The sequence below is a fragment of the Tenrec ecaudatus genome, chromosome 8 (genome assembly GCF_050624435.1).
Source record: "Tenrec ecaudatus isolate mTenEca1 chromosome 8, mTenEca1.hap1, whole genome shotgun sequence".
NCBI classification, from domain to species: domain Eukaryota; kingdom Metazoa; phylum Chordata; class Mammalia; order Afrosoricida; family Tenrecidae; genus Tenrec; species Tenrec ecaudatus.
This window is the reverse complement of record NC_134537.1, coordinates 165,649,620-165,658,304: the sequence shown is the minus strand read 5'-3', so window position 1 is coordinate 165,658,304 and position 8,685 is coordinate 165,649,620. Positions and strand designations below refer to the sequence as shown.

Genomic DNA, 8,685 nt, shown 5'->3' with positions numbered 1-8,685 from the left:
AACTCAGAAATTCTCCTTCAGAAAGTCTGTGAGTGGATCTAAGATTTTGCATTTTTAACTGATTCTCTAATGATGTTGATGCTTCTGGGGGGGGGGGGGGAGGCAGTTTAAGAACCATTGCACTGGGCTGCCTGTTTGCTTTTTATTTTATTTATTTTAATTTTCCAATGTCCAATTGAAAAGTAAACTATGAGGATCTCCTCTGAAGGCTCCAAAGCAAATGCAAATTTACCATGAAACTAAGGTTCAGCTTCAAAGTGCCCCTAGTCTATGGAAGCCATGTTTAAGATCCTGTGTCTTAGGCTGCTCGTGCTGTGGGGAGCAGATAGAAGCCACCAGTGGTGTGGAGGGAAGGCCTGAGGGGGTCTGCTCCGGGAGAGAGGTTTGAGCTTGGAAACCACAGAGGCCGTTCTACTCTGTCGAGAGGAGTGGTTCTCAACCTTCCTCAAGCCGAGGCCCTTTCATACAGTTCCTCATGTTGTGGTGACTCTCAACCATAACATTATTTTCATTGCTACTTCATCACTGTCGTTTTGCTACTGTTGTGAATTGGGTGACCCCTGTGAAAGGGTCATTCAACTCGCAAAGGGGTGGTGACCCACCGGTTGAGAACCGCTGGTCTGGAGGGTTGCTATGAGTCAGAGCGGCCACCGTGGCAGAGAGTCTGGAGTTGACCTTGTTTTAAATCTGTCCCATTGCATTCTTTGCATAAAGAAGTCCTGCTGAGCCACATGTGCAGGTTTCTGGCTCCACAAACTGGTCCTACCTCAACTCCAAGGCTATACTTTTTTATTTCATTCAATTTAAAAAAATGCTTTTAACGTTTTGGTTGATGTAAACCCAACTGGTGCTTGAATTTTTTAAATAGTCCAAGTCCTGGGTTATGTTGTCTTCTTTTAAAACAAGATTCATTTTAAATTATTTTAGTTCACATCTACCTTAGAAGACTCTCTCCCCTGGAATATCCCGAATCCCGAGTGCCCTTTCCTGTGCGTATCTCACCTCTCTCTTCTCTCTGCGATGGCATGTGGTCCTAAGCAAGGGACCTCTGAATTCCTGACGTTTCCAAAATTACTGAAATTTGATGTGTCCCTCAGTCACAGGTACTTTCGATCAATGTTGTTTAGCAGTTCTGGCACCTGACTTATTAAAAAGTGATCACAGTAACAGCTTAAATTGAAGTCAGCATGGAATATCTAAATATCAAGATCTATAAATTTTATGTCTATATCTATCTATTCATCCATCTTTCTGAGAGAAAGAGAGCTGTACACGCAAATAGACAATTTCTTAGGATAATGAGCATACTCACAAGGTTCTGTTGATATATTCTTTTCTGTCTCAATATATTAAACAAAAGCAGAGTTCAATGAAGGTGTGTAGATTTTAACAGAGATCTAAACTAAAATTCTCAGAAAGAGCTTAGAAAGACTCTTCTCAAGAGCAGGCGAAGGTTCGAATCGTTATCGGACCAACTGTGTCCATCTCTCAGGAGGCAAGCTCAGAGCTCAAGCGTGTAACACAGTTTCTCAGAGAGTGTTTTCACGAGGGACAGGAAGCTCTATGTATCTGACAAATTCTTTGGGAGAGTGTTCTAAGGGCAATTCACAGACTTATATCCTTCTGGAAAAAATTCAGTCATTTTTTAATGATTAAGAACCAAAAATTCTCAAAAGCAAGCCCTCACCACAGCTTGGCAGTGCCAGTCGGAGGAGAGGAAGAGGCAGCCATCGGCATTAGCAATGGCGCTGTGCAAAGATGCCCTCCGAAAGCCGATGCCTGGTGAGTTTTAGATGCTTCTTTGTGCTGTTCATCACCGTTTGTCCCTAATTTCTGCATCCGAGCGCTAGGTAGATGGGATCTGACGGGAAACTTTGTTTCTGATCAACTACAAAGAAGTTTTCCTAGCATCTGTTGAGCTCGGCTAGTAAGCACAATTTATAAAACAGTGAATCACTAACCCCTGGAACCGTTTTAATGACCCTAAAATAAAGTGCTTAGAGCAACATCTGTGCCAGCAGCTGGGTTCTCTGCATGAGTGGGCAGAGCAACACATTGGGACAAATTCTGTTCTCCCTTTTGACAGAAACAATTGCAGCAGATCATTTTTATCGTAATCAATTTAGGTACACTTTCTTGGAAACCATCTGTGTAGTGTTCAGAGATTATGCTTAAGAATTTAAATGTGTATATTTTTGGTTGCTTGATGTAGCATCTGCTAATGGCCACAGAAGTTCCACTTTTTATGCAGAAAGCTGTTTTCTTGTAAAGGGATTAGTAGAATGACTACTTGATTTTATCCTTTTAACAACCCAATAAGCTTCTGCAGCTTGAATGACACCCACCATAGAGTGTGAGCTGGAGAATTAATTGCTTAAAAAATAAGAAAATAAAAACTAGAGTTAAAGTTATCAGACAACTGACGTCCCAGTGAAACACTTGAATATCTTTCTATCTCTGGCTCATGCTTTTAAATTAATATGGAGGTTTATGGGCAATTCAAACTTAGAGAAACGTAGCTTTTGCTGATCATGTCTTTTCTTCCTTTTTTCATTTTTGGTTTGTGGCTTTAGAGTTATTATTTAGGTAATCTATAAAGAAAGCAAAGGGATAACGCGGCCAACATTTAATTTAGCTTTGAGAGTAATTTTAGGACCTTATTAAAGGATAATTGCTTTCAAAATCCAGATAATGCAATTCAAGTGACTTTTGTGCAAAGATGAAGGATTTTCCTCAAAAAAGAAAGCTAAGAATCTGTTGCTGTATTTTGGGAAAGCATGAATTCTGCGATGTAACTGAGTCTCGACAGCACGTTTTGAACAGAGAGGCCTTCACATACTTGAGAATTACTTCTGACTTTAGCACATCCAGTACTCTCTAGGTAATCTAGGACAAGATTTAGGATGTCCATCGTCCACAAGAAAAATGCATTCATTGCAATGTGTGCTTTAGGCATCTTCTCTATTCAAAGTCTGGAGAACTAAAATCCTTAATAGCTAATTCACAGGCTAAATAAAGAGAATGACATTAGTATTCAACTATTACGAGGCTCTACAGCACTTTCCATGCCACACACTTCTTATTTGTGCAGCATCCTTCCCAGATGGTTAGGAGGAGTGTGGGCTGCATAGACAATCCCCCCCCACACAGTGCCCAACGTGTGGCATCTCCAGCTAGGGAGCAGGAAGGAGTGTCCCGTAACCAGAGGCGTTTCCTCCGTGTTTGCATTGTGATACTAGACATACTCAGTTTGGCACAGATAGGCCAGCAATCAGCCCAATAACCGGATGGTTATCCATCCAATTCCCTGTACTACCCAGGGGTCATCGAGTCCATTTCCAAGACAGAGTGGTACATTATCTGAAATACTACGCAGGCAAGCCCAATAACTAAAGGCATATGACCACACCTTTTTCCTAGGACCATTGAAGCAAGACAGAACGTGAAATTGGAACTTCTAATAGAAATGTCCCATTGTTGATTTCTGTTTTTGAATTTCCATATCTGTATTCACAAAGGCATAAAGGAAGTCAAAGAGGTACTATGGTTACCTAGGATTGAGTTTACAATAAGCACAAGACAGATAACAGAACTAAATTTCTAATCATATTCAAATCATGGAAAAGTTAAGTACATTGCAGAATGTATATTAGCAGAAGTAATGTATTTTGAGTTCGGAACAAGGCAGAAGGGAAGATGACTTAAAACATGTGCCGTTTTTTGGCTCCCTGGTCTAGAGAGGTTCTCTCTAACCCAACTATCAATCCGCTAAATTAGCTTCAAACTTCATTAGATGAAAGAATTTAGCCCTATGATTCTATGTGCTGGAAAGTGTCCAGACTATTAGAAACGTCATTTCAATAATACCCTTTATTGCCATCTGTAAGAATCACACCAAACAGACTTAGTGCCTGCGAACATAATACAAAACAGAGCTTACAGCCAAAGTCCTATACAGGGTTTACACACACACACACACACACACACACACACACACACATACACACACACACACACAGACTAGTCTCCACTTTCTACACATAAAAAGCGATGTGGAAACCACGGAAGAGACGCAACCAGCAGTGGCTAGAAAAGACAATTCATACAGAGCTCCTCCATTTTGAGACTGACATTCTTCCCAGAATGGTTTTTCTCACTTTGAACTTCCTACATTCTTCTCTCAGATTACCTGTTGAGCCATGGTCCTTTAAAAAAATATATCCTCTACCTTCAACTGCGCGTGCGGGCGCGCGTGCGTGTGTGTGTGTGTGTGTGTGAGAGAGAGAGAGAGAGAGAGAGAGAGAGAGAGAGAGAGAGAGAGAGAGAGAGAGGGAGGACAAGTGAATGAGCTTCTCTGCGTGTGATGCAAATATCTAGGATTGCGCACAAGTAGAATTTTATAAGTAAAAATTAACAAGACGGTAATGTTTCATGTCCCAGTGTATGATTTATAAACAAAGAGTGCCTGGTCTGCAGCTGTTTTGATCGCCACTATTTTAGTTCATGGTTATATGGATGTACTGTAGTTGCTTAGCCTGTGCTTAACATGCAGCGCTTTAGATCTGAAACACAGAATGGTGAATCTGTCTCCCGTAGAACACGTCTATTGCACAGGCCCAGGTCCTGAGGCCATTTTGTTAGGGTATTTCAGACAGAATCATTCCAGTCTAACAGACGTAACCCCTCTGTGCTTTCCAACACACCAGTGCTTCTGAATAGTGTCATGTAACCCACTATCTAAGATATACAATAGATCAATACCTATTTATGTCTAGATTTGAATCAAGTGGCTTCAAAAGTTCATGGGAAAAATCATTATCCTTCAATTCCATTTCTGCAAACTTTTTGAAATCATCTCTCTCTGTGTTTCCATTTATGATTTAAATTTCCTTATGGCCTTATTTTTACCCTGTTTCAAATTCTTAATCCTTACCAAGAGTGAAATTTGGTTTTTCAACATAGTCAAAATAATTTTTACAGTGAAAGCTGCAGAACTTGAAGTAGAGTCCTAAGGCTCTGGAGCGCCAAGTTCAGCGGTGGTCGTAAGGTGTTCATGTCAACGGTATGCTGTTAGTGCATGCACAGACACCCAGAGGTGCTGCTTGCTGTGTTCTTGTTTTGCTGGGGACTCCCGTCGAGTTCACTGGAACACACGATGGCTCCATTGGTGACAGTGGAACTGCTGTGTGGGTTTTTGTGGTTGCTTTCTTCACAGAAATGTAGTGCCAGGCACTTTCCCACTGAGGACCACAGGCTTAGGTCTATTGTCTTACTCTCTGTCCTCTGCAAAGGCTAGCTACCTTTCCCCGAGTGTTACATGGAAGTCCCACAGCCAGTAACAGTGAGCGTCACCAGGCCCTTTGCTTCCCGTTACCACTCTGACTTCCTTCCTCCCTGGACCTGTAATGCTCTGGAGACAAACAACTGCAGATCATTCTAGCACATTAACTAATTTTTAAAGAAGACCATAGTTCAGGAACTCACATCTCAAATAAGACAGGGACCGAGAGGAACAATCATTGTTACTGTTTCTCAAGTTATTTGTTTAGAGTCACTGGTTTCTACACACAAAAAATGTAGCAGGCAGTTCCTTTTTTCTCAACCGATGGGCTTTTTCTTTGAATCATGGTGACACCCATTTCACTATAACTTATGTGTCACCTTATGGACTTATCAAATCAACAAATATAATCTTATTTTAAAGTTCAAAAACTCTAATGTAGTTCTTAGATAATAGCACCACTTAAATGCCTATCATTAAAGTCAATCAAATCTCAAAGTTTATATTTTACTAAGGGATTATTTTTCAATACACAATGTTTTTCATTTGTTTAAAATAAAATAAATAAGAGGCTGTAGCATAATGAACTCCTACCCTGTTGGGTGTTTTCTCTTGGGTTTATAAAATAAATTATTTGGGGGCCTTGTAACACAGAGGGTGTGGATCGGCGGGAGCGGTGGACCCAGAGCTGATCTGACAGGCTGGACAGCGAGGTGAGAAGGATCTTGGACTTGATTGACGATGCTTGACTGAAGACAAGCTGCCTATGAAGATGTTGTAATACCTCTGAATGAGCTTCCTGAACCTGAGCAAGACAATGGTGGTACCACAGAATCTGTTAAAGAACAAGAAATGAATAGGACAGAATTGGCCTTGCAGTACCTGCATGAGAACATGCCCTCCATTGGAAACTGATCCCTGGCTCCTTGCTCGGGCAGTATGTGTGTGTGTGAGTGACTGTGTGCACACACTTGCATGTGTTTCTAGAAGCTTTCTCTCTTAGCAAGAAATCAACACCTAAAATATATATTCCCACATCAATTGTGGCAACAAAGCAAAATGTGGAAATATTCACCAGGCACACAAGCTGAGTGAGCTTTCCCAAGAATGAGGATTTTGGCTCTTTGCGCCTTGAAGTCTTCATCCACCGGTAGGTGTTTGAACCTGACCGTTGGACATTTTCCCTTAATTTCGATTGTGTCATCTTGTCCGTGTGGACACTTCCTTGTTACTGCTATGCATCCTGTGCTTCAGAGGATTGAGGATCAAGTGAGAAAGGCGAAGAAAGCCAGACCACAATGCTCACCATCTCATGGACCGCTCTCGTGAGCTTTCTGAGTGGAGGGGTGGGTATGCACATAGGTATAGTTGTGGGCATATATTACAGGTCTAGAGACACCCCCTCACTGATTCCTGTGACCCCTAAGGTTCCCCGTGTGGGTTCAAAATTTGGATAAGTTCTCAGATTAAAAAGTCATCTGCTCCCCCAAAGAAAGAAATGATTTTGATAAGGTTACCAGCAACATTGTTCCATCTATGCACCCGTTAAACCCATGTGTGTGGATTTCTACTATGTTCTGGTATTAGAGGTCTACAAATGGGATTCTTCGGGTTTGTTGACTGTTGTCTCAAGAAGTTCTCAGTTGTGTGTGGTTTACATGTTCAAGCACGTAAGGATGTCCACCACTTGTTTGTCAGGTTGTCATCCATGTGTCTGGGATGGTGGACGTCCTGTGGACTACCAGAAGAACAAATAGATCTGTCCTGGACACAGCACCGCCCAAATGCTCCTTCCTAAGCTCAAAGTGCACAGCTGATTAACCCAAGCAACCCAAAAGACAGAGTCGATCTGGCCCAGGTGGGTTTCTGAGACAGTGATTCTTGGGGGGAGTAGAAAGCCTCATGCTTCTCTCTCAGAACAACTAGTAGGTTCAAACTGCTGCTCTTGCCACCAGGGTTCCCTCTGAGAATGGGCCTTACAATCAAGAATGGTGGCACTTAGCCTCATGTACTTAATTTGGATGTGATAGCAGCAGACAGGTGTCTGGAAAAGCAAGAAGTCAGTGATGAAGAGGAAGGCTGGCCAGGGAGGAGTTGACAGTGCGGCAATAGCGGGGTCAATAGCAACAAAGGGTAGGAGGATGGCACGAAGCGAGGAGGGTTTCTTTTTGTAGAACCCAGGGTGGCTGTGAGTGGGAATCCAGACAAGGGCACCACCAGCGCCTTCGTGAGGGACGTGGGAGCAAGCTGGACCACTGGGAGTCTGCTAGGGTGCGGAAGATTGGGCACATGTGTCTGGACTCTGTGTGTGGCAGGCGCTACAAGGTCTCAGCTGTCCAAGGTGGGTCTTGATTCCTCTGCCAGAGGTAAGTGTGGCTCGTGCTCCTGGGCAGGCGACCAGCTGAGACGCGCCGGGCGGAGTGCTGCTGTCAGCAAGAGGGACGCCGCCATGCCAAAGGGCTCGGGTGTGCATGCACACGAGGGAGCTGCAAACGTTCCGCACAAAGGCTTGTTTCCTTTTAATGACATTTTGTCATCGACTCTTTGAAGCCTCTTTGGATATATGCAGTTTCCAGGTTACAAAAGAGCTCTGTCCTGTGTCTTCAAGTCCATAAAGGGGAGTTGGCAAGAGGGCATTTGGTTCATATTTAGCCTTACTTCACTGCAAAATAGGCTCTATGTTTTCTTTACTGCCTTAAAAGTACACCTGCAGCAAGAGAAAGTGATTGTGAAGGAGATTTAGTTGTGAGGAGAGGTTGATGTAATCTTTTCAAAGTGAGGGATAATTTACATTGTATTAAAGGTAAGCATACGTTGTCTGTAAGTTGTCAGGGATACACACCTCCACCAACACCCGCAAGCGAACATAGAAGCAGAAGATGCTTACCCTGAGAAGTCTCACTACGTAAGTGGCATCTTCTTCTCAATGGAAAGCTTTGAGAAATCTGCCTGTGAAGGATGGGGCATTTTAGGAAAACCTGATTTTATAAAAGAGTTGTTTTCAATATGGATGTGCAAAATGCATAGTTTTGGAGTCGTCGGCGGAGAGAAGGATGCAAACAAAACTATGAATTGCTAGATATTCTTTCTTCATTTACAAGAGTCCTTAAGACGGCCGTGTTAGCGATTCCTCACCACTGACAGCTAGAAACTCAGAAGATACCGAGGTCAGAGCGCAGACCGAGAGGTTCACTGGGGACTGACATCATCTAGGTTCTGCCAGGTGTACAGGGTGGTTTTGTTCGCTTGGTTTTTTAATGATTTATATGTTAAATCAAAGAGTGACTTTGAAAGTATGGTTCTTGGACAAAAAGCCTTAGGATAACTTACCAATGTTGTGAGAAATACACACTCCTCTTCCCAATCCCAGACCAACAAAATGAGACCATCTGAGGGGGAGACCC

General features: G+C 42.7%; 1 pseudogene; it reads left to right on the top strand.

Annotated features, from left to right (window-relative positions):
- The first annotated feature begins 1,020 nt into the window (after nucleotides 1–1,020).
- LOC142455589 (anaphase-promoting complex subunit 13 pseudogene) lies at nucleotides 1,021–6,196 on the top strand (annotated as a pseudogene).
- Nucleotides 6,197–8,685: the final 2,489 nt, after the last annotated feature.